General features: G+C 39.2%; 1 protein-coding gene across 16 annotated transcripts in view; it reads left to right on the top strand.

The window, feature by feature from the left end:
- The window catches only part of NRXN2 (neurexin 2), a 725,960-nt gene that overhangs the window by 89,980 nt on the left and 611,197 nt on the right, over positions 1–24,783 (top strand). Inside the window, exon 1 of one of the 16 annotated variants that reach the window (XM_075188776.1) lies at positions 14,367–14,510. The exons of the other annotated variants lie outside the window; for them this stretch is intronic. The gene's annotated coding sequence lies outside the window, so the exon portion shown is untranslated. Of the gene's footprint in view, positions 1–14,366; positions 14,511–24,783 lie in introns of those variants that run through there. 16 annotated transcript variants of the gene reach the window in all.

Consider the following 24,783-nt stretch of genomic DNA (forward strand, 5'->3'; position numbering starts at 1 on the left):
TGAGTTAGCTGTAAATTATTCTTTGACAGAAATATAATTGAAAGAAATATATAAAAATATTCTTTTCCCTTGGATTTATATTTATATATTTATATATTATTTTTGCATACAACTTAATAAGTATTTCTGTCCTGACCTAAATACTTACTACTTTTTTTTGACCCAACTACTTCTATAACAGGACTGCTCGGTAATTATTTTGGAGGGGTGCCTTGAAAAAATTATGGAGACTCTAAGGGTGCCGCGAACTGCAAAAGTTTGGGAACCACTGCTCTACACCATTATTCTTCATTACTGACCCATCTGTGTATAATGTATTGAAAAGGTATATGCAAAGGCTTAACAACAACATATATACCATTGACCTCCATGTGTATACTTATTTAGAGACATTGATTGACAACCAATGTATAACTGTGTATATAAGCTTCAGCTTATAATACATTTTGTTTGCTTTATTTCAAACTGTTGCAAAAACTTTATGCAAGAAGCTATATTATTTCAAAGCTTTTCCTGAAATGTACACATGATATAGTTTATATACCCATTTCTACACTTCAATAAATTCTTTTATCTTTCCAGGAGGTTTGAAACTCCTCAGTCTTAACTATTTGCCCTCCACGGCAGCAGGTCTGTGATTTTACAGGGAGCGCAGTTTCCCAATTTCGTACCAGTACCCACTACTGTTATGGCTACAAACCATAGGACTCCATCTATCACTAACTGTGGTGACTCCTTTTCTCCAGAGTAGCTGACTGCCTGATTGCACTGGGCTCCCCTCATATTATGGGGGCCTTTTCAAGGGGGCTCTTTTACAGGGGGAATTTCTTTCCCTAATTCAGCTCTGCTAGTCAGATGCCACTCCAGCAACCCCCCCCCTACAGTGTGGAGGGCTTTTCAAGAGGGGTCTTCACAGGGTCTTCTCTAACATTAATGTGGCTTGCAGCCAGTTGCATTCACCCCTTCCAATGGTTTCTGCCTGCCATTCAATGCTTTTCTTCAAGGCAAGCTTCTCCAGGCAGATTTCCATCCAATTGCTCTAGCATCCTTAAGACCTTTGCTGTGGGGGAACTCTCCCACTCTTGTCCAAGTGCAGCTCTTACACTGTTGCATATATACATGATGTCTCTTCGTGGGCTACCCGTAAAGGTGGGGAACCCCCTGCTGCAGCTGCCTTTCTCTCATAGGGTTATTATTTGATTGGGCTTTTCACCCCTCTAAAACCACCCCTCTCAGGGGCTCCTTAGAATTGGAGGTTCTTTTTATTGCCCTTACTGGGCTCTAATATGGTATCTCACCACTTGTTGGGGACCCAGCTTAGTTTCCAGGTACCGGCTAAATATGGTTGCCTGTATCTAAAGATGGAAACCAGAGTGTTAAATAGACTCTGGAACCCACATGGGGTGCCCATACCCGGTATGGATAAGCCTGCCCCTGTGACTCAGGATAACAGGTTTATTTGCATCATCACTCTATAGTCTCGTGAGTCTTCGCTTCCTACAAATCCCTCTTAGGTGACCTTGCCTCTCGTCACCAGGTCGTGGGGAAGGGTGGGCTGCACTGTTTAACGATAGGTGCATTAGACCTTAAGGATGAGCCTTTGGATAATCAAATGCATAAAAACAATTGGATCTACAACAAATCAAGCAGGGGTAACAAGACCAGGACAAACACATTAGGAAAAAGGTGCTTACAATAAAAGGAACAAGGCAAACACTGGGTTAAGAAGAAAACAAGGAAACAGAATAAACAGAAATTGCAGCTAGTGCAGGATACACAAGATAGTCTAAGGGGTAAATTTATCAAGCTGCGGATTTGAAAAAGTGGAGATGTTGCTTATAACAGCCAATCAGATTTGAGTTATCATTTATTTAGTACATTCTACAAAATGACAGCTAAAATCTGTTTGGTTGCTATTGACAACATCTCCAGTTTTCAAATCCACAGTTTAGTAAACATACCCATGAGTCAACTGAGACTAAAGGAACAAGGCCACAGACACAACCAAGAACAAGGCTGGGACATGGATAAAGTAAAACAAATTCAGCTGAAACCTCTAGCATTTTGGCAGACCGTTTATAGAGAAGACAGACAAAACAGTAAAAAAAATCAACACACATAACAGATGAGCAGGAGGAGAGGTAAACAGTAGCACCTGCTCCAATACCTTAGAGACTAAGGAGCAGCCAGGAGGGCCTTGTTTTAATTCCAGGCAGAACCTTACAGCATCTTTGCTGAAACTATTGACTATCACTTGTTTTTCGTTTCAGAATACTCTACCCACAACTAAATTTTTTATAACCAACACTAGTATAAAATAATACAAATTTTAGAATGTCATGTTTTCCACTAACTTCTACAGAATGTTAAAATAAATAGCAAATGAAAGGTATTGGATTCAGGTATTGAACATTCACACTCTTCCTTTAATTAATTTGCAAAAATTAACTGTATGTTTCCATACTAAAGGGTGACCTGTAAAAGGGCAGTGATATATCATATCACCTAATATTCTTACTCGACTTTTCTTCCATGTGCTAATTCTGAAGCAGGCTCACTCCCATCTGATGAATTTACAAGGTGACTATTAATATCCCATTTATTATGTACAACATTTTCCTCACTACTCCTATTTCATTTTGAAGCAAAACAAGTTGATTATATGAGATACACCACTACTCTCTATATTCATTATATATTAAGAAATCCTGAAAGAATGTGTTTTCTTGCACAGTCCCTTTCTAATTGTAAATTGGTTTGGAAAAATAGAAAAATAAAATACTGGCCACAATAGTAAAATAAGATGGCAGTTATAGGCAAACTGATCTACTTCAAGGACCACATGGTTCAGCCCTGTAAATTTTTTAAAAAGGTTGCATATTACCATTAACCTTTGTAATAAGTTAAAAGAATACAATTAATCAATAACATATAAACAGGCTTGTTAAACAAGCGTTACAACCTATAATAAACAAATAACATAGTAACATAGTTGATGAGGTTGAAAAAAGACACCAGTCCATCAAGTTCAATCTATTTTGGATCTTCTGCGATCCTGCACTTATATTTGAAATTGATCCAGAGTAAGCAACCACCAATCTGTTTCAATAGGGAAAATCCCCCCAGACTCAATATTGCAGTCCTATTTTTACCCTATATCCACTACTATCCTTCATTTTAATTAACTGTCGTATCCATGGATACACTTTTCTGCTAAAAATTTGTCTAACCCTTTCATAAACATATCTATTGAATCTGCCATCACAACCTTCCCTGGCAATGAATTCCATATCTTGACTGCCCTTACTGTAAAGAATCCCTTCCTTTGCTGGTTGTGAAATTTCCTCTCCTCTAACCTTAGGGGGTGACCGCGTGTCCTGTGTATAGTCCTTGGAGTAAAAAGTTCCCAAAAAAGTTCTCTGTATTGACCCTTAATGTATTTGTACATAGTAATCATATCTCCCCTTAGACGCCTCTTCTCTAAAGTAAACATGCCTAAACTGGCTAACCTTTCCATATAACTTAATGACTTCATGCCCTTTATCAATTTTGTCGCCCTTCTCTGGACCTTTTCTAGTTCCAAATTATCTTTTTTATAGAGTGGTGCCCAGAACTGTACTATAGTAACATAACTGTACTATAGTAACATAAAACAGTAACAGTAAAGCCTCCTCTTGCCCATCACTGTTCTAGCGTCATCAAGGCTGATCTGCATTTCTGTCTTACAAATAGAGATTTGAGGTTTTATTGCTATTAATATTATGCCATATGATGCCAGAACTTTTTGCATATCTAATAGAAGCACGTATATATCTAATATATATAAGCCTAGCGGCGTGTGTTAGTGTGTGTGGAAAAAACTATTTTCTCAGAAAGGGCTCATCCAATTGACCTGAAATTTGGTATACTGACATTATTTGACAAAAAAATTATAATAGTTATGTCAGTTAACTTCCATCATCCCCCCTTCTCTCCGTGGGAGGGGTAGTAAAGGCTAAATTTACCAGTTAAGGGGTTCAAACTCTTGACCGTGTGGGTATTTACCAGAGCCTGTGTTTGGTCATGGACAATTGTATGTCGCATTTTCACGAGTACAGAGAAGCAGTGATGTGAAAGTGCAGGTTATGAATACTGCCCTTCAAGGAAGACTGATTGAGCACAGCGATAAGGTGTTTAGCAGAAACATTGTGCATCAAGAGGTTTTAGAACAGTAAAACGATGGAGATTAAGGATGTGGCGATGAAGATGAAGGATGAGGTGATGGAGAAGAATGATGAGGTGGTGACATGTGGACAAAACCACGTTAAAAAAGGGCGCTTACGTCGGGAAGTAACGCTCTTCCCCTGAGGAGGCCTGGCCTAGCCCCAAATGCATGACAAGAACCTTTTTAACACCTTAAGTAGCTTGATTTGACTAGAATGCATGAGTATCATGCCCGGGTTAACTTATATATATATATATATATATATATATATATATATATAAATATATATACATCTTCATGATTGTGCATTTTTACAAAGGGTAACTCATATCAGATTCTATGATGTGATGTTTTATTCTGAAATTACCATGCATGTATCCATCTTCTATGCCTAATTGTAGCTATTTTCCTGGTGACCTTAGCTGTCCATATGATATTATTATTATTTATGTCTGAATGAATGGAAGGCCCTAGGATAGTCAGGCATACAAGAAGACAGAACGGGCAGGGGCAGTTTTCTGTTAAAGTACAAATCTAAAAATATCAAAACTGTACGACATATACACTATATAATCCTTAACTATTATGTGTATGAGGTTCAACTCCTTACCTTACCTGTACAGTAGGAGCATTATATATCTAACAGCTGTTGGTCATTCTCTCTTCATTTGGAGAGTAAGATCCTATGTTAAACAACACACGAGTGCCAAAAATAGTATATAGTAGAGATGGGCGGGTCCGGTTCCCCGAGAACCAAACCCACCCGAACTTTGGGTATCCGAGTACCGAGCTGAGTAGCTCGGTACTCTCCAGCCCCCTCTGAATCCAAATTGAGGCTGAACGTCAACGTGACGTCGTCGGATCTCAGGGCTCGGTTCTTGCGATACTTCAAGATTATAAATACCCGCCTCCACAGCAATCCATCGCCATTTGACAGAGGAAGAGAGCAGTAGTCTAAGGCTGATTAGAGCAGGGACAGAGAATCTAATACTCTGATTCCAATTGATGTAACAAAAATCGCTAGAGAAGAGAGGAGGATAGAGGTTTTCTTTTTTCAATATTTCTCACTCCCCAGTGCTTCTGGGGTGTCCCCCATAATTGTGCATAAATATTTCTGGCTGTCAAAATTACTATCTGTCAGCACTATCTACCAACTAATTTTTAGCACTCCCCAGTGCTTTTGGGGTGTCCCCCATAATTGTGCATAAATATTTCTGGCTGTCAAAATTACTATCTGTCAGCAGTATCTACCAACTAATTTTTAGCACTCCCCAGTGCTTTTGGGGTGTCCCCCATAATTGTGCATAAATATTTCTGGCTGTCAAAATTACTGTCTGTCAGCAGTATCTTACCAAATAATTTTTACCACTACAAGTGCTTTGGGCTCAGAATGGATTCAAAGCAGTCCACATATGATCAGAATGAGCAACCAGGTTCTGTCACCAGTCCTGATGTAAGTGTTCCCAGTACGTCATCTGGGCAAGGCGATGTCAAACTACACAGTGTTTTGAAATCAGTCCAAAAAACAAAAACAATTTTTTTTTTTACTGTGTTGTAGTGAAAAAGAAGTGTTACTGAGCAAAAATTAAGTGCCGATTAAAAAAAAAATTGCCAACATGCCACTCTACACACGCAGTGGCAAAGAGAGAATGAGGCCTTCACCTTTGGCTATTAGTGGCAGATCCCAAAAAGTTACAGAGCCTACAATTGGTGCACAACTACTGTTACGCGTCAAAGCCGAGCTGCAAGATAACAGTAAGGCATTAGAGGATAATGTTTGCTCTGATTCAGAAATGACACCAATCCCTGTGGAGAGTCCATCCAACAGTGGGATGTCTAATCGTAGGCATTCTGCTGATGTGTGCCTTAATAGCCCGAGTGTAGCCGGTGATACACAAATTGAGGATGCCACTTTGGAATTAGAAGAGGATGAGGGGGAGATTTGTGTAGGCGACGAGGGCGCTAATGAGGATGTTGATGAGGATGAGGTTGTTTGTGTAAGTCCTGCACCAGTGGCAGCAGTTCTGGCACGTGACAAGAAAAAGGCCATTGTCATGCCTGGGCATAAAACAAAAAAATCCACTTCTTATGTGTGGAATTATTTCTACCCAAATCCAGACAACAATTGTATAGCCATTTGTAGTGTATGTCAAGCTACAGTCAGTCGAGGGAGGGATCATAACCATCTTGGAACCTCGTCTATGTTACGCCATTTAACGAGCGTTCATGGCAAAGTGTTGGGAAAAGCTGAAAGTTCTTCCCATAAAGCACTCCATCATCAGCTAAGACCATCCGCACACCGACATCCCGACGGCTACAAAATACACCCACCACACCATCCTCATCAATATCCTCAGTAGCGCTCGGAGTTAGCCCGGCATCCCACTTATTAAGGTTGGATGACTCCTGCACTATTATTGATTCCTCTGAAGAAAGCGTTAGTCCCACTGCTGCTGCTGCTGTTGCTGCTGCTGGGGGTGAATCGTCAGCCCAGAGGCAGGTCAAGAAAATGAGCAGTCCTACATTACAGCAATTAACTGTGAAACAATCATTTGCTAGGGGAAACATATATGACAGCAGTCACCCAGTCGCCAAGCGAATCACAGACGCCATGGCTGCAATGTTAGTGTTAGATCTGAGTCCAATCTCCACAATAAATGCAGCTGGTTTTTCACAGTTAATTGAGGTTTTGTGTCCGCGTTACAGAATTCCATCGCGACACCATTTCTCCCATAAAGCAAATCCACAACTATACCAAAAAGTGTGTAAAAATGTAGAGATTGCGCTGAAAAATGCCATTCTGCCCACTGTCCACTTAACCACAGATATGTGGACAAGTGGAAGTGGTCAAACCAAAGACTATATGACTGTGACAGCCCACTGGATTGGTCATTCACCTTCACCAGCAGGAACAGCAGCAGCATGTACACCACTACATAACATTTGTCACAGGCAGGCCACTCTTTGTATCACCGGCTTCAATAACAGGCATACAGCTGACAATTTGTTACGCAAACTGAGAGATGTGATTGATACATGGCTTATACCACTTGGACTCTCCCCAGGGTATGTCATTTCTGATAACGCCAACAATATAGTGCCAGCATTACAGCTGGGTGATTTCCAACACATTCCCTGTTTTGCTCACACCATCAACTTGGTGGTGCAGAGCTTCCTATGAAATAACCATGAGGTGCAGGAGATGCTTTTGGTGGCCCGTAAAATTTCAGGCCATTTCAGGCATTCAGCCACAGCATGAAGGAGATTACAGCAGCTCTAAGAGCAGTTTAACTTGCCCAGCCACCAACTTAAGCAAAAGGTGGTAACTAGGTGGAATTCCACCCTGTACATGCTTCAGAGGATGGAGGAACAGCGCAAAGCCATCCAAGCATATTGCCCAAGCCATGACATTGGGAAATGGGGGGGGATGTATTTCACTCTTGCACAGTGGGGAATCCTTTTAGTGCTGTGCAAGGTGCTGAAACCATTTGAAGTTGTGACGTGTGAGGTGAGTGCAGACACTGCTAGTTTGAGCCAAGTCATTCCTTTAATTACACTATTGGAAAAGCAGCTTGAGAAAAAGAAGGAGGAGCTGAAAGCAAGCAATTCAGCAAAGTATGTTGGCCTTGTCGATCAAGTACTTCTTTCGCTTCACAATGATCCTCGAGTTATTAAGATCTTGAACTCGGATCAGTACGTTTTGGCCACTGTTCTTGATCCAAGGTTTAAGACCTACATTGAGTCTTTACTTGTAAATGAGCGAGATGTGAACTTTTGCTAGGAGCTATTGCTCAGCAAGTTGGCCGCTGAACTGGGCCTCGGCTTGACGACGTGCCCTCGTTCACTTTCTCAAGCTGCTGCTGCTCGTAAAAAATTAAATTTCCCAAAAAGAAGCAGGGAAGATGCAGGGGGCAGACCAGAACAATTTAACATCTGGGCTGGTTTGAAGGATTTTTCGAAAAAATGTGTCACTTTGCCCATAACTCCATCCAATAAGAGTATAAACACGCAAAGGATGGTGGAGAATTACTTTCAAGAGGTAGTTGATATGGAAATGTCAGACAGTCCCTTTCCTTACTGGGAAGAAAAGCAGGCCATTTGGAAACCCATGTACAAACTTGCTTTGCAATACTTAAGCTGCCCACCCTCCAGTGTGTACTCTGAACGAGTGTTCCGCACAGCAGGGAACTTAGTCAGTGATTGCCGTAAAAGGTTACTTCCCAAAAATGTGGAGAAAATGATGTTTATAAAAATGAACTACATCTTCCACGAGGAAGGCCTTCACCATCCAAGACATCCAAGCACTGACTGTTCTCTAATGGCGGATTCAAGCGGCGATAAATTGATAGTCTGTGATGATGACGTACACACTGATGAGGGTGGGGATGAAGCTGAAGATGGTGATGATAACATCTTTTTAAAACTTTCTATGTAAGTGTAGGGTGCAATCTACCCCCAAAGAGGAAAGGGACTTGTGGCATTTCCATATCATGTACCGTCTTGAAAGGCTGCTGTTTGGGCAATTTATTCTTAAGGGTAGGGTGTCATAGACAGAGTGACCCCAAACTGGCTTTGTCCATTTCTCTTAATAATGTACAGTCTATAACGGCTGAATTTTTTAGTATTTTCGACAAGTGGAGGGGGGTCTAGAAAGCCAGAAACCAAACTGGCTTTGTCCATTTCAATTAATATTGTACAGTCTATAACGGCTAATTTTTTTGTATTTTCGACAAGTGGAGGGGGGCCTAGAGAGCCAGAAACCAAACTGGCTTTTTCCATTTCAATTAATATTGTACAGTCTATAACGGCTGAATTGTTTTGTATTTTCGACAAGTGCAGGGGGGCCTATAGAGACAGAAAGCAAACTGCCTTTTTCCATTTCTTTACATATTTAACTATAAGTGTAGGGTGTAATATACATCCAAAGACGATGGCTGCATTGCCAATATGCATAGATGGAGAGGAAGACAATCTGTTTTGTGTGTAGAATAAATAAAGGCCTACCTACCAGGAATTAAACTGTTTTTTGGATGATTTATTACCTCTACAAATAGATTACTTATCTATGAAACAGTTGGAGCACTAAATTGGGTTATTTTAGATTCAAAAACATTGATTTTACAACAAAATAGCAAAACAAAACCAAACAAAACCAAAACCAAAACCAAAACACGCAATGGCGGTTTTGAAAAACCAAAACCAAAACACGACGGTAATCCAGATCCAAAATTGAATCCAAAACCAAAACACGGGGGTCAGTGACCATCTCTAGTATATAGTAATAAATAAAATGATAAAAGTGTGATACAACATGTGGCCGCATATCAAAAGTGAATTAAAATTAGCTTATTTAAATATTGTGTGGAAATTAGAATGAGGATATCTTATTCAAACTTTTAGGAGTACATTCATATAAGAGTCTTAGGGGTATATTTACTAAAATGAGGGTTTTTAAAGTGGAGACGTTGGCTATAGAAACCAATCAGATTTTAGCTGTAATTTTGTAGAATGTACTAAATAAATGATAACTAGAATCTGATTGGTTGCTGTAGACAACATCTCCACTTTTTCAAACCCGCAGTTTAGTAAACCTAGCGCTTGGGCTCCAAAAAGTCAAGAAGCTAAAAAACTCCACAAAGCAAAAATCATATAGTTTAGTACATGTTTAAACCATATTGCGAGAAAAGTATATTTATAAATGTGGATACCAGAAAGAATATTCACTTTGCCACATAGAGATATACCTTATGTTTATAAAGAGTAAAAACTGCCATGTTTTAAATTTCCCAAAACTTTAATTACAAATAATAAATAGATTACTACAATGCTTATACATTAAATAAAAACATCTTAGGCTTATCTACAATCCTTTAAATGAAGCTGCCCATTTGTGGGGAAAGTCCCTGGAAGGAGAAGAGTCCCACAATCACTAAAAAGAATTCAGATGTCAAGCGATGGCCAATCCTACACTTTCATCCTTTGTACTTCCTCAGGGGGTATGGGTATGTTAAATGAAGCAGTTTAAATACAGCCTCTCTTACCCTCAGACTAGTAAGTGTTACATCACTTCCACCCATAAACAGAAAAACAGCATCATTGAAAATGTTATGTAAAAGGCACATGCATAAATCTCATTACCTTAATAAACAGCACCACTTTGCTTATCCAAAGTTCATAGGTAAGAACATATATTCATGGCCTTATTACCATATATACAGAGTAGCGCCATTTTGGAATTGATAGATGCACAGATGGCAATTTCTCAATTACCATATAAGGGTGGAGCCATCTTGTCATAGACATGAACAATCCTATTCATTGAATAGCTAGCCACCATTTGTTGGCTACATGAGGCGCGAAAAAATGAGTTGAGATTTCTGTCAAATCAACACCTCAAGGTGTTTTGTAGACTTTTTGGAGACACCTCGCGGCTAATTGAACTCCCCCCAAAGAGCACATAGATATATCAGATAACTAGTAGAACTCAAAGTCCTTATATCATCCAAAGGGCACATAATAATCCAAAACATCTCTCTGTATGCTAGTTTATTCGGTAGATCGCCCCCTCTACAGCCTAATGTGGCATTTCAGTTGCTTTAGTCACTTGGGTCTGCATTATGGTAATTAAAAAATATCTTGATACAGAATGTGTATCGACCTTATTCACATTTTTCCTCACATGTTCTTGTATATACAGCTTCAGTAGACTATTGGCTTTGCCTCATACTTCAATCTGCATAGGTATTCCAGGAGGTAAATTACTGATGCTGTTTGACAGTTCATCCTAGTTTTATCCTATACGTAAAAATAATATTAGAGGAATCAAAAAAGCTCTACTCTGTGAGTTCACAAGTTTACAAACATTGCAGTAAGAACATTCATAAAAAATTGTAATATGTTTATTTAGAAAAATTAGGCTCCTTGCTAGAAGGTCTGTCATGTGTTTAACTGTTTTAAAAACAATGTCTGTCTGACTGGCAAGGTGGTGTGTGCCTTATTAAATCCAGGCTGCGTCCCTACTCTCATTCTGTATTCAACATTTTATGTAGTCTATACCCAGAATCCTCAGAAAAACGGGTAAAACTTTCCCTGTTACTGAGTGTATTGCATTGTGTATTGTCCCATTGCATTTTGTCTCTCACAGGGATGTTCTCAAGGGAAAATGTTCCGTGTCAGATTGTTGCAGTACTCTTTATCTAACTGTAGTTGCTTAGTATGCATCCCACCCAACCCCCAAGACCTTAATGGCCCCATAAGTGTGTATTGATTATGATCTATATGTAGTTAACTGTAGCAAAGTAACAGTGGTGTACAGATTCTATGCATCAGTCATTCATTAGGCCTAACTATACAGTGTGAAAATAGCTAAATTAAGACCCATGTGTCCCGATTGTGGTCTATAGGGAGCCATCTGTCTGTACAATAGCCACCCAATGTACATATGTAGATAATTAATAATTAGTTAAATAAAAGATCAGGAACCCATCTCCGATGTGAGTATTACACAGTCATGTGGGTATTACACATGATGTGGGTATTACAAAGTGTGAAGGAAAGTAAACAGGGATCTTTATACATTTAATTACATGTAATGTTAATTGCATGAATGATGTATGAGGCATATGTTGTTAGATATAAATACAAATATCAATGGCATCAAGTGATTCATTTTGAAATTAGAGGTGTGAAGATCCGCATCATGACTCGTGCAAATGATCCTGGGGACTTGAGACACCACCCATAGTCCATCTTGGAAACAAGGGAAGGGTAGAGGGTTTAAATTAGGGACCTGTTGGGACCTTTTTTTCTACACTAAGGTCATGAGTTTGATTCCCAACCATGGCCTTATCTGTGTGGAGTTTGTATGTTCTCCCTCTGTTTTTAGATCTCTGTTTTTCTCACTGTACACATTTGCTTGGTGAACTAATGTACTTAATCAGTCTCCAGTACCACCACTACACTGAGAGCATCCAAAATCTACCTGTCCTCCGACCCTTACTTCTCCTCTTCTCTACTATGACCAACTGTCTCCTGCTATTTCCATGTAAATATCCCAATGCTACCTAAATCTCAACATGTCCAAAACAGAGCTTATCATCTTTCCTCTTCCTAGAGTCAATACCTCTCCTCAAATCTACCTCACCGTTAGCAACACCACATTTTCCTTAATTTCCAAAGCCCACTTGGTGTCATTGTTGACTCCATCCTCTGCATACCCCTTACATGCAAGTCTCTATCACAGAGCTGTTATTGTTACCTTTGAAATATTGCTACAATGTGCCCTTTTCTTATCCAAGATGCAATCTCTTATCGATTCTCTCATCATCTCCCACCTCTTTTTCAATCTCAGCACATCTAGCATTCCCACCTTTCTTTCCCCATTTCAATCAGCAAGGTGGATCTTTCTCCCTCACCTTCCACATCTGCTGTACCAATCTACGAAAACGTACAACAGCTCCCCATAACCTCTAGAATACAACTCAAATTGCTCATCATCCCCTTGGATTAGGTTGTTACAGAACTCTCAACTATACCACCAGATCATACATCACACAGCTCATCTTAAATTATTCTCCCTCATGCCCTGATCCGTGTGTTGCCTCCCCTCTAATAACTGCCTCTCTTTCTTGCCTACTAAACTTACCCCCTCCTGCTACCCAGTTGGAATTCCCAAGTACACCTCCTCATACTCTCGCCGAGCCTTCAAATCATAAGACACATTCTTGAAATATATCTCTTTACTATAGCCTACCAGATACCTATCTTTTCCAAACTTTGTTTCCTGAAATACTTATCTACATTATTGTATTAGGTGATAAGATCATCAGGGGTGGTGACAAATACCTCTTTGTTCCAGTCCAATTCTGAATTTGTAGTAGAGAATTGTACAGCACATCGGCTTATTGTCAGAGTACCCTGCCTATAACGTAGAAGACTAGCAGATGCAAGTGGGTTCGTCAAGTAACTTAAAGGAATGCCAGAATAAAAAGAAAACTATTGTGCAGAATTAGGTATTTATTTTCCAACAAAGGAGAAGCCCAGGCTAAAGTCTAAATGGATCATATAGAGCTGTGCATAACCTCCATTCCTGGCTTATATCAAGAAATTCATTCAAATATCTATCAAAGTTCAATCCATATCAATATATTTGGAATTGCTTATTTGTGCATGTATTTCTTCTTAATTTCTCCAGCGATCAAAACTGCTGCTGTCACTGATTAATTATTTTGGGGTGGTGATAACTTACAGATTAGAGTGGTAAATTAATAACAAATACGTGACTGTCCAGTAGCCAGCAGGCCTCTAATGGGCTGCAGCAAAATGTAGTAGCAGAAACTACCACACAGCTTCGCCTTTCATAATGCCTCTTATTTAGGTATACTGTATCTATTATTTAGGATTAGAGAACACAACTCTGGTTTAAGATATGTGTAAATTTCTAAAATGGGATGGGATTGAAATAATAGAAAATTGGGGTGTTAGAACAGGTTGGGATAGGATGGGATTACATAAATAGATTTGGGTCTGGCAGATTATCTCTAACCTTTATTTGCTCTATAATGATTATATGTGCAGTTTATACAGTAATTATGTAGTAAGTAGTTTTTAATTTATACAGTACCTCTTTTTTTTGCTTACAACTTGTAACGCAATAAAATATTTAAACAGTAAAAAAAAAATATGTTAACCGATGGCTTATGCATTTTAGCACTGGAAATGATAGTTTAAAATGTACTTGTTTCAATCATCTGGAGCAAGACACGTAGGAGGCAGGAGAAGGTTAATAGATGGTGAGTTTTTTTCTTTTTTTTTTTTTTTTTTAAATAAACTTTTATTGAAATTTCACTGAAATTAAGGGTGTGAGGGAGGGGTACAAAAAAGAAAAGAGGAGGGAGTGGATTGGAATGTTAACATATACATATCAGAACAAGCGCAAATCCACAATACAATTTTTTTTATTAAGAAATGAAAGTATGAGTATCTCAGTGTGAGATTGCAGATATATGAATCAAAATAGTACTGACAGATGTATAGATCGTAAGAGAGAAAGGGAACAAGGGGAGGAAAGAGGGAGGAGAAGAGAGAACCGGACGATGTTAGTAAGAGGAGAAAGAGGCAGGGAAGGGCAGGGGAGGGGGATGGAATGATAGAGGGGAATGGATGAAAAAATGTGTAAAGAACTCTCATCTCCTATGTGGAAAATAAAGAATCAGAGAGGACTTTAGGTATCAAAGATGGTGAATGTTTTCATAGTTGACAGGAAGCAACTGGGTCTCTCCACATTAGAATCTCATCTGTAAATGAGGTAAGTGAAAGGAGACTGGCAGAACAATAATAAACAATCAAATCTTTGGATATATTTTTATTGTAAAATATGTGAATGGTCTGATCGCATGCTCCTTGAGTTCTACACTTTCAGTGCCTTTAAGGTTGTAGTAGTAAAAACTGTTTATATAGATATTTTATGTTTATGATTTGTATTGTATTATGATCACTTCAGTAATGATCACTCTTACTGTTAATATATTTTGGTTATATGGCCTTTTGTACTGCATCCAATGATTTTATGGTAGTTTGATACATAGTTATAAAGTTTAAGCAGTGAGGAGTTGGAAGTATCTGCGCTTCTCCCGGAAAAAAATGTGTAATGGCTGCCAATCAGATGGGAATAGTGGGGGAGGGGGTCCCAACCCTCCAGAGTAGATATATAGACTGTAGTGGCCAGAGGTAAACCTCCAGACTCCCAAGATGCCTGTGTATAAAGCAACTTAGTAAAGATGAAAAACTCAATAAAAATTATTGTAAGAACATCTTTGTTGTAAATAGCAATTGCAACTTACAAAAGCCTCAGTGTATTGAGGTATACGACATGCACTATGTCAGGATATAATAATCATCTTTTGTATGCAATATTCATTAAACAAATTAAGGAGTAGCAAAATATATCACATCAATTGTATTACCAAGATTCTGTTTCAAAATTACCTCCTGATAAAAAAAAAAATATTTATATTATCATTATATTTTTCAAATATATACATTGCTTAATGAATCCATGCTGACTAACCACAGTGACTCATATTTGTAATGAGGCCTCAATTGTGTTGTAATAGAAAAAGCGCATCTACAAGTGCACTAGATGGTCTGTACAGTGTATTTCAGGGTGCTTGTCTTCTCTCCACTCACAGGAGATGCCTCTACAAATAAGAGGTTCCTATAGGTGAAGTAGGACACTGTGCAAAAAGTCACATCTATCAACCACTTTTCCATTTTTTGCTACTTAAATATTCCTTGGCTTACCCTTATTTATGTCTTAAAATAATTCCAATTTTGAGGGGAGATCGGGACTGCCTTTATTTCATGTAATACTTTTGTGTTCGATGCAAAGATTAAGCGGTAGATTTACTAAACCTTCTAAAAATAAAAAGTGGAGGTTTTGCTCAGATTCTAGTTATACTTTTCTAGTAGGTGCTACAGCACCTCCAGTTTTCCTTTTTAGACGGTTTAGGAAATCTACCCAAGCATATTTTTGACAAATGTGCACCCTTCTGCAAATACCCCTAAAAATCCAACCTCTCATTTGAATGATCTCACTCCACAAAATAAAATCTTCTTTTTGCACTGCTAAGCAAAACTAGGTGCAGAGATGCACCTACTCCATAAGCTGGCATCTTACTTAGCAAACCCATGCTACGCCTTGGCAGTTTTCAGTTCGTAAATACAGCCCATTGTGTATAACAAGTCAGGCATGCATGTGTATAAATTGAATTTAAAGATAAAAAACATAGCATGTAGTTGCTACCACAGGGAATGCAGATTAATGTATATGTTATATGGGGATATATTTACTAAACTGCGGGTTTGAAAAGTGGAGATGTTGCCTATAGCAACCAGATTCTAGCTGTCATTTTGTAGAATGCACTATATAAATGAAAGCTAGAAAAAGATTGGTTGCTATAGACAACATCTCCACTTTTTCAAACCCGCCGTTTATTATATGTGTATTAAATGGAGTCTCTATCTTTATAACATTGTTCCAGAAAGATGCTTAGAACAATATTTATCTGTATCCTTAGAATCCCTTAATCCAAATAATTTACCAGCAACTGAGATCATACGCACTGATCTATAATATACTGGTTCTAATTCTGCTACTTTTTGCCATTATTTTGGCACTGACTCTGTTATGAAGGATTACATAAATATAATACATTTTGATGTATCAATTACTTTACGTAGTTCATTTAGCTCACATGGGTGGATGCCATCTGTGGGAAGGTGTTTTATTTGTCTTAATCTTGTTTAGGCAAAACTGCACCTCCTGTTGTGTTAGGTAACATGTTTAAATCATGTTGCAGTTATAACAGTATTTAATTAAATATTTTTTAAAACTTCTGAATGTGATATCCATACTTTTATTTACAAGTACATTTCCCAGTTTAGAATGAAGCTCGAATGTTTATATGAGCACAATAAACATAAAATTCATAATGTTTGTGACACCTTTAAAAATTTTGAAACAGGTTAAATGTCACCTTATTTTGATACAATTTCCTAATTTCCCACTCAACTGTATATTAGATATAATGATTGCTGAATTAGACAATACCAAGTTCAACAGCACACCCATCTAGTTGGTTTCTCTATTTGGGAAAGGAAGTTGTATTTTTTAATAAATAAATATTGGCTTCCTATGCCAGAACCGCTGTTTACTTTGCTTTATGTTACGCATACAAATTGTACATTGTTTTCTGGCTCACAGATGATTTCCACTGGGCAGGTCTTAAACAGGTTTTTACAAATACACAAACCTCTTCACGTTTCATATCTTTTCTATCATTCCTAAACACGCTATACCCTTCTAAATTCACTCACCAGTCATGAGTTTCAAAATGTTTAATAATTTACTACAACATTTACTACATTAGTTCATTTACTACTAGACTCCTAACATTTGTTATTATAAATTTAGTATTTTTGCTGCCACTTTTAATTTTATGCATTATCACCTCTTCCATCCAAGCCACTCATCTCCCATTTCCCCTGACTAAGCCTTGTTTCCTGTCTACTCTATCATGAACAATGCTTATATCTTCACCATCTACCGATTTTCTAAATTTCCTCCATCCTTCTAACCATGCACCTTCACCCTATTGGAGTGCTCCCTGTCCCCAAGTGAAGAGCCTGTATCCAAGAGAGAACAGTTCTTGTCAAATCCTCCTTTTAGCACCAACTTCTCATCTATTTACTTACCTCCATAGACTCACACTATTTCAATATCTGGCCTTACTGAGCCGCAGTATATTTTAAAATGAATATATAATGAAAAATTAGACTTTTTACTATGTGTTTTGTTTAAAAGGCAAGTTTCCAGTAATTGACATTGCAAAAGAGCTCTAGATATTTTTTTCAATATGATTCATTAATTTGGAATCACTGTAAGTATGTGTTGACAAGGTTATTACAAAGTAGCTATGACACTCCTGGTGACTTTGGTGACAATACTATCAGCTTATTAGTAAATGTTCATAGCGGAGTGCAAAGTGACAATCCAATGAAGCTAAATAAAGGCACCCATGTATGATCCAGTCATTGTCTGACTATACACTATACAATTTTGATAAAGGTGTCGCCCTTAATGTTCTATATTAATAAAATTAACACAAATTATCATTTATATCACAAATTGATTGTATTGCTAACTCGCCCATATAATACAATGATGCAATGTGTCATGAAATTCTTACATTGTCAAATGCATTAAATCCACTGCAGACTCCAATTACAATTCTATGATAGGAAGTAACCTTACAAACAGAGAACTCTGGATGCAACTATAAAAGGTTCTATGCTGTTTATTTAGGGTACCAATCAATTCTTGGGGGCAGATTCAATTCCCAGCATTGTTATTTAGAACAACGCAGGCCGCGCATTATTATCGTCACTACGGCAATAGCTGCGCATTATTACCGTTACTATGCTAATTTCAACGCTGATGTTTGCTTGCAGCTCTGTGAGCCAGAAGCAAAAATCCAGTTTAAATTTATCGTAGTAACGGTAATAAAGGTGCAGCTATTACCGTAATGATGGTAATAGTGCATGGCCCGCGTTGTCCTAAAGAACAACCCCAGGAATTGAATCTGTACCTTGGTATGAATATATGTGGTTTGAGCACATACTGTCAAAAAATGGATGACTCAAAAAACACTTTTGAATACTTTCGCCTACCTGATTAGTCCTAATAATTTTGTTATACCTCACTGATCTTGGAAAATTATATGTCAAATAAAAATTATTAAAAGAACATAGAATAACACCAGGTTCTAATGAAAATACATAATTTTTGATTTGTTGTTTCTTAAAGACATCTTCTAATGACCGTTATAATAAATTAAATTTAAAGGGGCGTATTCAATTGTCAGCGTTAACGCTGAAAAACGAGCGCTCAAAAAATATTACCGTTTATACGGTAATATTGCGCGCGAAAAGCGTTAATACGGTAGTTTACTCGTGGAATTTCAGCTCGCCGCTCAGGGGGCTGCGAGCTGAAATTCCGCGAGTAATTACCGTATTAACGGTAAGATTTTTGGAGCGCACGTTTGTTAGCGTTAACGCTAACAATTGAATACCCCCCCTTACGTTGTTATAAATTATTACTAAAAGAACACTAAATTTATATCCTGTATATTTTTTACAGTCTAGATTGTAACGACTACCTCATAAGTAGCAAAATTGTGCTTGATTTAGAATCCGCTGCAAATTTGCAGCCCGAACAGAAACTTAAAATTTCGGTGGTAAGATTGCTGCTTAATGTGTATATCCATATATTTGAAAATCAACTCAAAATATTGTGTGTGTACCCATCTCAAGATGCTCTTTAAGCATGTTCTGGTTTGCCTACTGCTAATGTGGACAATGCACATGTAATCCCCCTTCAAATGCGGTACCAGACACCAGGCTATGCCATGCTGGGCTGGTCACACTATATCCTAGTCAGCATGGGACTGAATCTACTAAGGTAATCAAGCCTGCAAAGAATGTGGCAAAAAACACTCTCTTTGTCCCCATGCATTAGCACTCTCTGTGCCAGAAATAGGGTTGAGGGCCTGCAAGTTCCATTTACTTAAAGTAAGGGCATGTAACTTACACCTTACTCAAAATTCCACATTGTTTTACTTTAGTATTCACAGTAAAGAAAAGCAGATTTCTGTACCTGAAGGTTCAGGCTCATTACATCAGTTTGTCAGGCGTTGCCCCCGCACTGCTCATAGGTGCCGGGGAACGGCTGCCTGCTTGTCTCCCTGCTCGTGTCCTGTTGCCTAGCAACAGGATGCTCTTCTGGCTGTCGGCTTCCTTCAGTGCGCATCAGCCGTGGCTCCATCGATGGTCAGCTGTGCTCTGACCGTCAAAATCCTCATCCCCCCAATCAGGGGGACCTCCTATTTAGGGACCTCACTTTCACTGGCTCCTTGCCAAAGTATTGGTTCACCAGTCTCCAGTGTTCCAGTGTCCTTCTCCTTGTTCCTGTTTGTTGCTTAACGTTCCTGACTGCTGGCTCATTATTTGACCTCCCCTTTAGCTTTGTGATTCGGTACATTAGTGTCCAGCAGTTCCTGACCTCGGCTTACCTTGACCACACTTCTGGGATTCCCCCTTGAACCTCGCCTCGGCTGTCCCACTCTCGCTAATCCTGCCATCCTGTGTATACTCCATTGCACTGGTGGCTAGTTGGGAGAACCGTGACCTGCGCACCTCACGCAGCCAAGCCCATACCTCCTTGCGGGGGGTCCTTGGTGAATACCGGGGGTGCATTAGACTCTGTGCCTCTCAATCTTGTTGTGTCAATACCAGTGAGTGGCTACTTCAGTACTACAAATGTGACAGTATACTCTGGCCATGAGTACACAGAAATAACCATCAGCCTGGGATCTTCTCCTACACTTGGCCCAGCGAGTGAACCAGCAGGAAGAAAACCAAGCCCAGCTCACCAATGCATTCAAGGTGTGGTTTCCCGCCTGGACTCCCTGCAAGGTTCTTTACCAGCTTGTTCCATCGTACCCTCCGTGATGGTAACCACCTCTTCTGCCATCGTCTCCACCAGTTCTACTAGCACCAGGGGTTTACGCAAACCCCCTCCAGAGAAGTTTGACGGTGATCCCAAGAAGTGCTGTGGGTTCCTCAATCAATGTGCCATACAATTTGAATTGGAACCAGAGAACTTTTCCTCAGACAGAACCAAAGTGGCATACATTATTTCTCTCCTTTCGGGTCAAGCTCCAAAATTCTACGACTTTCATCGAAAATTTTCATAAGGTCTTTGAAGAAACTGGGTGTGCGTCCACTACTGCATCTGGGCTCTTAATTCTACGTCAGAATTCAGCTTGTCAATACGCTGTGCAATTCCGGACCCTTGAATCAGAACTTCGCTGGAATGACAAGGCCCTATCTGCTACCTACTGGCAAGGACTAAATGATCTGGCATCACAAGATCTTCCTTCCAAATTTGACAATTTGATCTCTCTATGTATTAAAGTGGACATACGTCATTGCGAAAGCACACATGAACGTGATCAGGGTCGTCACTCCTTTTCTTTCCTGGCACCTCATTTTCTGCCTCCTGTACCTCCCACAGAGAAGCCTATGCAAATAGGGTGGTCACGCCTTTCTCCCAAAGAACGCGACAGACAGACCGGGAAACGCTCCAACCTAGGTGATAGCAGGGAGGCCAGCCTAGGATCCCAGTCCATTTCTCCCTGTTTCTAAAAAGAATCTGAGTTTCTTATGCCCATCACCATTCTTTCTCCTGATGGTCCTCAACTGCTGTCTGCCATTGTGGACTCGGGGTCTGCAGGAAACTTCATATCCTCCAGTCTGGTTTCTAAGCTTCACCTCCAGACCACTCGTTTAACACAGCCTTTGGAGCTGACTGCAGAAGATGGAAACCGAGTCTCCAATGGCTCTATCACCTGCTTTACGGTTCCTATTCGGCTGTTGGTAGGAGCGCTCTACTCTGCGGGACAACCAGAAAATGTATCCAATCAATCTCTCAACCCAATTATTTTGGACCTACCCTGGTTGAAGACACACTCTCCACAATTTGACTGGCATCATGCTCAAGTGATTTATTGGGGTCTGTTATGCCATGCACGTCGTTTGATGCCAATGGTTCCTGGTAATTTGATTATTTCCTGTTGAGTAAGCTCTCCTCAGGTGATCCTCCCCAAAGCCTACTCTGACTTCTTGGACATCTTCAGCAAAGTTGCCGCTGAACAACTACCTGCTCATTGTCCTTGGTATTGCCCCATCGATTTGGACCCAGGTAAAACTATACCTAGGGGTAGAATCTTTCCATTATCATTACCAGAAACTCAAGCTATGTACGTTTCTGAGAATCTTAGAAGAGGTTTCATTCGAAAATCCTATTCTTTTTGTAAAGAAAAATGGTTCACTTAGACCATGCATCGATTACCGTAAACTCAATGCCATAACAGTGAAGAATCGTTACCCACTTCTGTTATTTCCGAATTATTTGACCGCATCCGTGGGACACAAATCTTCACTAAAGTGCACCATAGGGGTGAATATAACCTGATCAGGATTCGACAAGGAGACCAATGGCAGACCACTTTCAACACTCGAGACGGACACTACGAGTATCTCGTGATGCCCTTCGGGCTTTGTAATGCCCTTGCGGTCTTCCAAGAATTTGTTAACAACATTTTTCGAGATCCTTTATATGTATCCGTTGTTGTCTATGTAGATGATATTTTAATTTTCTTGCAAGATCTCCATTCTCATCAAATACAGGTCAGAGAAGTGGTTATTCGTCTACGAAACTATCATCTTTATTGCAAACTAGAAAAATGTCTTTTAGAAGTACCTCAAGTACCCTTCCTAGGCTTCTTGGTGTCCGGGACTGGTCTTCAAATAGACCCTAGCAAGGTGAAAGCCATTCTAGATTGGCCCCAACCTACGGGGTTAAGGCCACCCAATGTTTTATCGGATTTACTAATTACTATCAGCAGTTTATCAAGAATTTCTCCACTGTGATCTCTCCTATCACATCCCTTACTCGTAAAGGTGGTCAAGTTAAATCTTGGCCTAAAGATGCAGTCCTTGCATTGAAATCTCTCAAAGAAGCCTTCTCTTCAGCTGAGATTCTGAGACAACCTGATCAATCCAACGCCTTCCATTATGAGCAACATTGGCTAAAGGCTGCAGAGTGTTGGCCACCTGAAAATGTTATCTGCACCCAATATATCATGGCGAGGTCTATGGAAAATGTGCTTGTACTCTCCATAATGTGAGATGGTATTGGACGCAAATGAAACAGAGTATCAGAGAAAAGACAGGTAAGATTTTAGTTTTATAAAATATAAAGGTTGGCTAGGCTTAGCATTTCTTAATAATACAAGGGAATGGTATTGTCCTTGGGCACTCCCACACTTTATATTATAGATTAAACGGGACATGCATAGTTTAACAATCCAGGCACTTCAGCAACAGGAATGACTCATTTGTGGCTGAAGTGCTTGGGTCCCTATAAAATCACAGAACACACTTCACTTGTTACTATTTCAAAAGGTTTAATTAGCTTGCATAAAATCAAAAGGATTCTTCAGTGTGCTGGGGTAGGGGATGAATCATTTTTCTATACTTCTTAGCAAAGACAGCAATAAATAAAATAGCTTACCTGTTAATGAACTGCTGTTGTGTGCTAGTAGTACTATACTGACATGATGATGATGATGATGATGCTTGAGGTGCTGCTGAGAATGATAATGCTCTTACTGAAGATGATACACTCATCCAATCATCTGTAAAGCTCATTTAGACCTTTGTTTGAACAGTACCCCTGTTCAACATATCCATAGTTAAGTTGATGGTTGACACAATGGCATCTTCAAGAGACTTCATGGCTGTTTTCTTTAACCTCTCTGTACCAAGATAGAATTTAGAAGCATAGGCATATGATGTCAACTATTTAAAAAAAAAAATAGATGAACTGATGGCATAGATTCAATTCTATCACAGCAGCCACTGCTATAGTGATCTGTTGTGCAATATTATGCTGGCTGTCATACTTAATTTCTCTTGCATATAATTGTTTTACAGTTAATTGTTACTTATAAGTTGTAAAATGATTATATTTCTCATATGTTCCTCTCTGTAATAGAGGTTCAGTTTCAGCAACAGCAGCCCTAGTACCCAGGCATTCTTCTTTGGAAGACATAATTGATTTAGGAAAGTTTATTTGCAGTTGCTACCTCTTACTTTGGCTTGATAAAGGCTATAAATGGCTTGACAAAAAAAGAGGTGGCTCTATATTTGGGCCAAGCCAACCATATAAATGTCCTGACACACACACACACACACACACACACACACACAATAGGGCCTGATTCATTAACAAATGCAAAAGAACTTAATGTGCGTTTTTTTAAAAACATACATACCTTGGGCATACGTCTGTCCATGTTCAACAAGGAGCGGATTTGAAGTCCCTTGATGAATATGGGTCCAGGTGCGCTCTGCTGTAACAGACAGGACACTGCAGGATGTGTCCAATACAAAAAAATAAAGTCAAAAAAATGTACAGAAACCCCCCCAAAAAACCCTTAACAATTAATGTCTCATGTTAATAATATAGTCATTAAAGACAAAACATTAAATATAATATATATGCATAAAATAAATTGTTATAGTTGCTATTGATTGCAAACACATGTTCTAGCTTGCATACACAGTCGTCGTCATCACTAGTATTCGGCACTTACACCAGACCTGTAGTTGGGGCAAGTGAAAATCACTTTCCTTGAAAATGCCAAAGCTTAATTCGGGCGGTGCTGTGTGCTCGAGCTTGGCATGAACTTACTGTACAATGATGCGTGCATACATCCAGTCCCCTCCCCATTCTGCCCCATAAATCGTAGACTGTCTTAAGTGTATTTTGTTCTCGAAGATGAAGCTGCTGCGTTCTTCGGAGTTTGGTCCGGTTTTGGGAGTAGTTGTGTGCATTTTGCACAACGTATAGCCATTTAAGCTCTTTAATGAATCAGGCCCAATAGTGTTTAATGTGAAAAGAACTTCAGCATAGTAATCAATAATGATCAATACTAGTTCAAATAGAAGTCTTCTTGACTTGAGTATCTTTTTTTTTTGCATAAAGATTACACTTCACTGAATATCATAAATGTATTTGCTGCATCGACTATGCTTAGAATTATTTAATTATTAAAGTTAAACATTACAGCGTATTGGAAAATACTACAAGAGTCAAAGACACCAGGAGCCTGATTCATTAAGGAGAGTAACTGGCAATTCATTGCATTTATTGTGCACAATTACTCTGCGCTTGCCCAGAACAGGACCATATGCAACAGAATGCAGCAGCGCCCGATTCTCCTTCTAGCGCAAAAGTCTCATACAACAGCGTACGATTTCAGGGAGGGAACGGGGTGGGAAAGAGGCGGATGTACTTAAGCAATGTACAGTAAAGGCATTCCCCTGCAGATACAATTGGTTCAAACTCTGGCACACATAGAAGTACAATGTTTTTATGTAAGTTTTGCACCTAC

Source organism: Mixophyes fleayi, chromosome 10 (genome assembly GCF_038048845.1).
Source record: "Mixophyes fleayi isolate aMixFle1 chromosome 10, aMixFle1.hap1, whole genome shotgun sequence".
Classification (NCBI taxonomy): Eukaryota; Metazoa; Chordata; class Amphibia; order Anura; family Limnodynastidae; genus Mixophyes; species Mixophyes fleayi.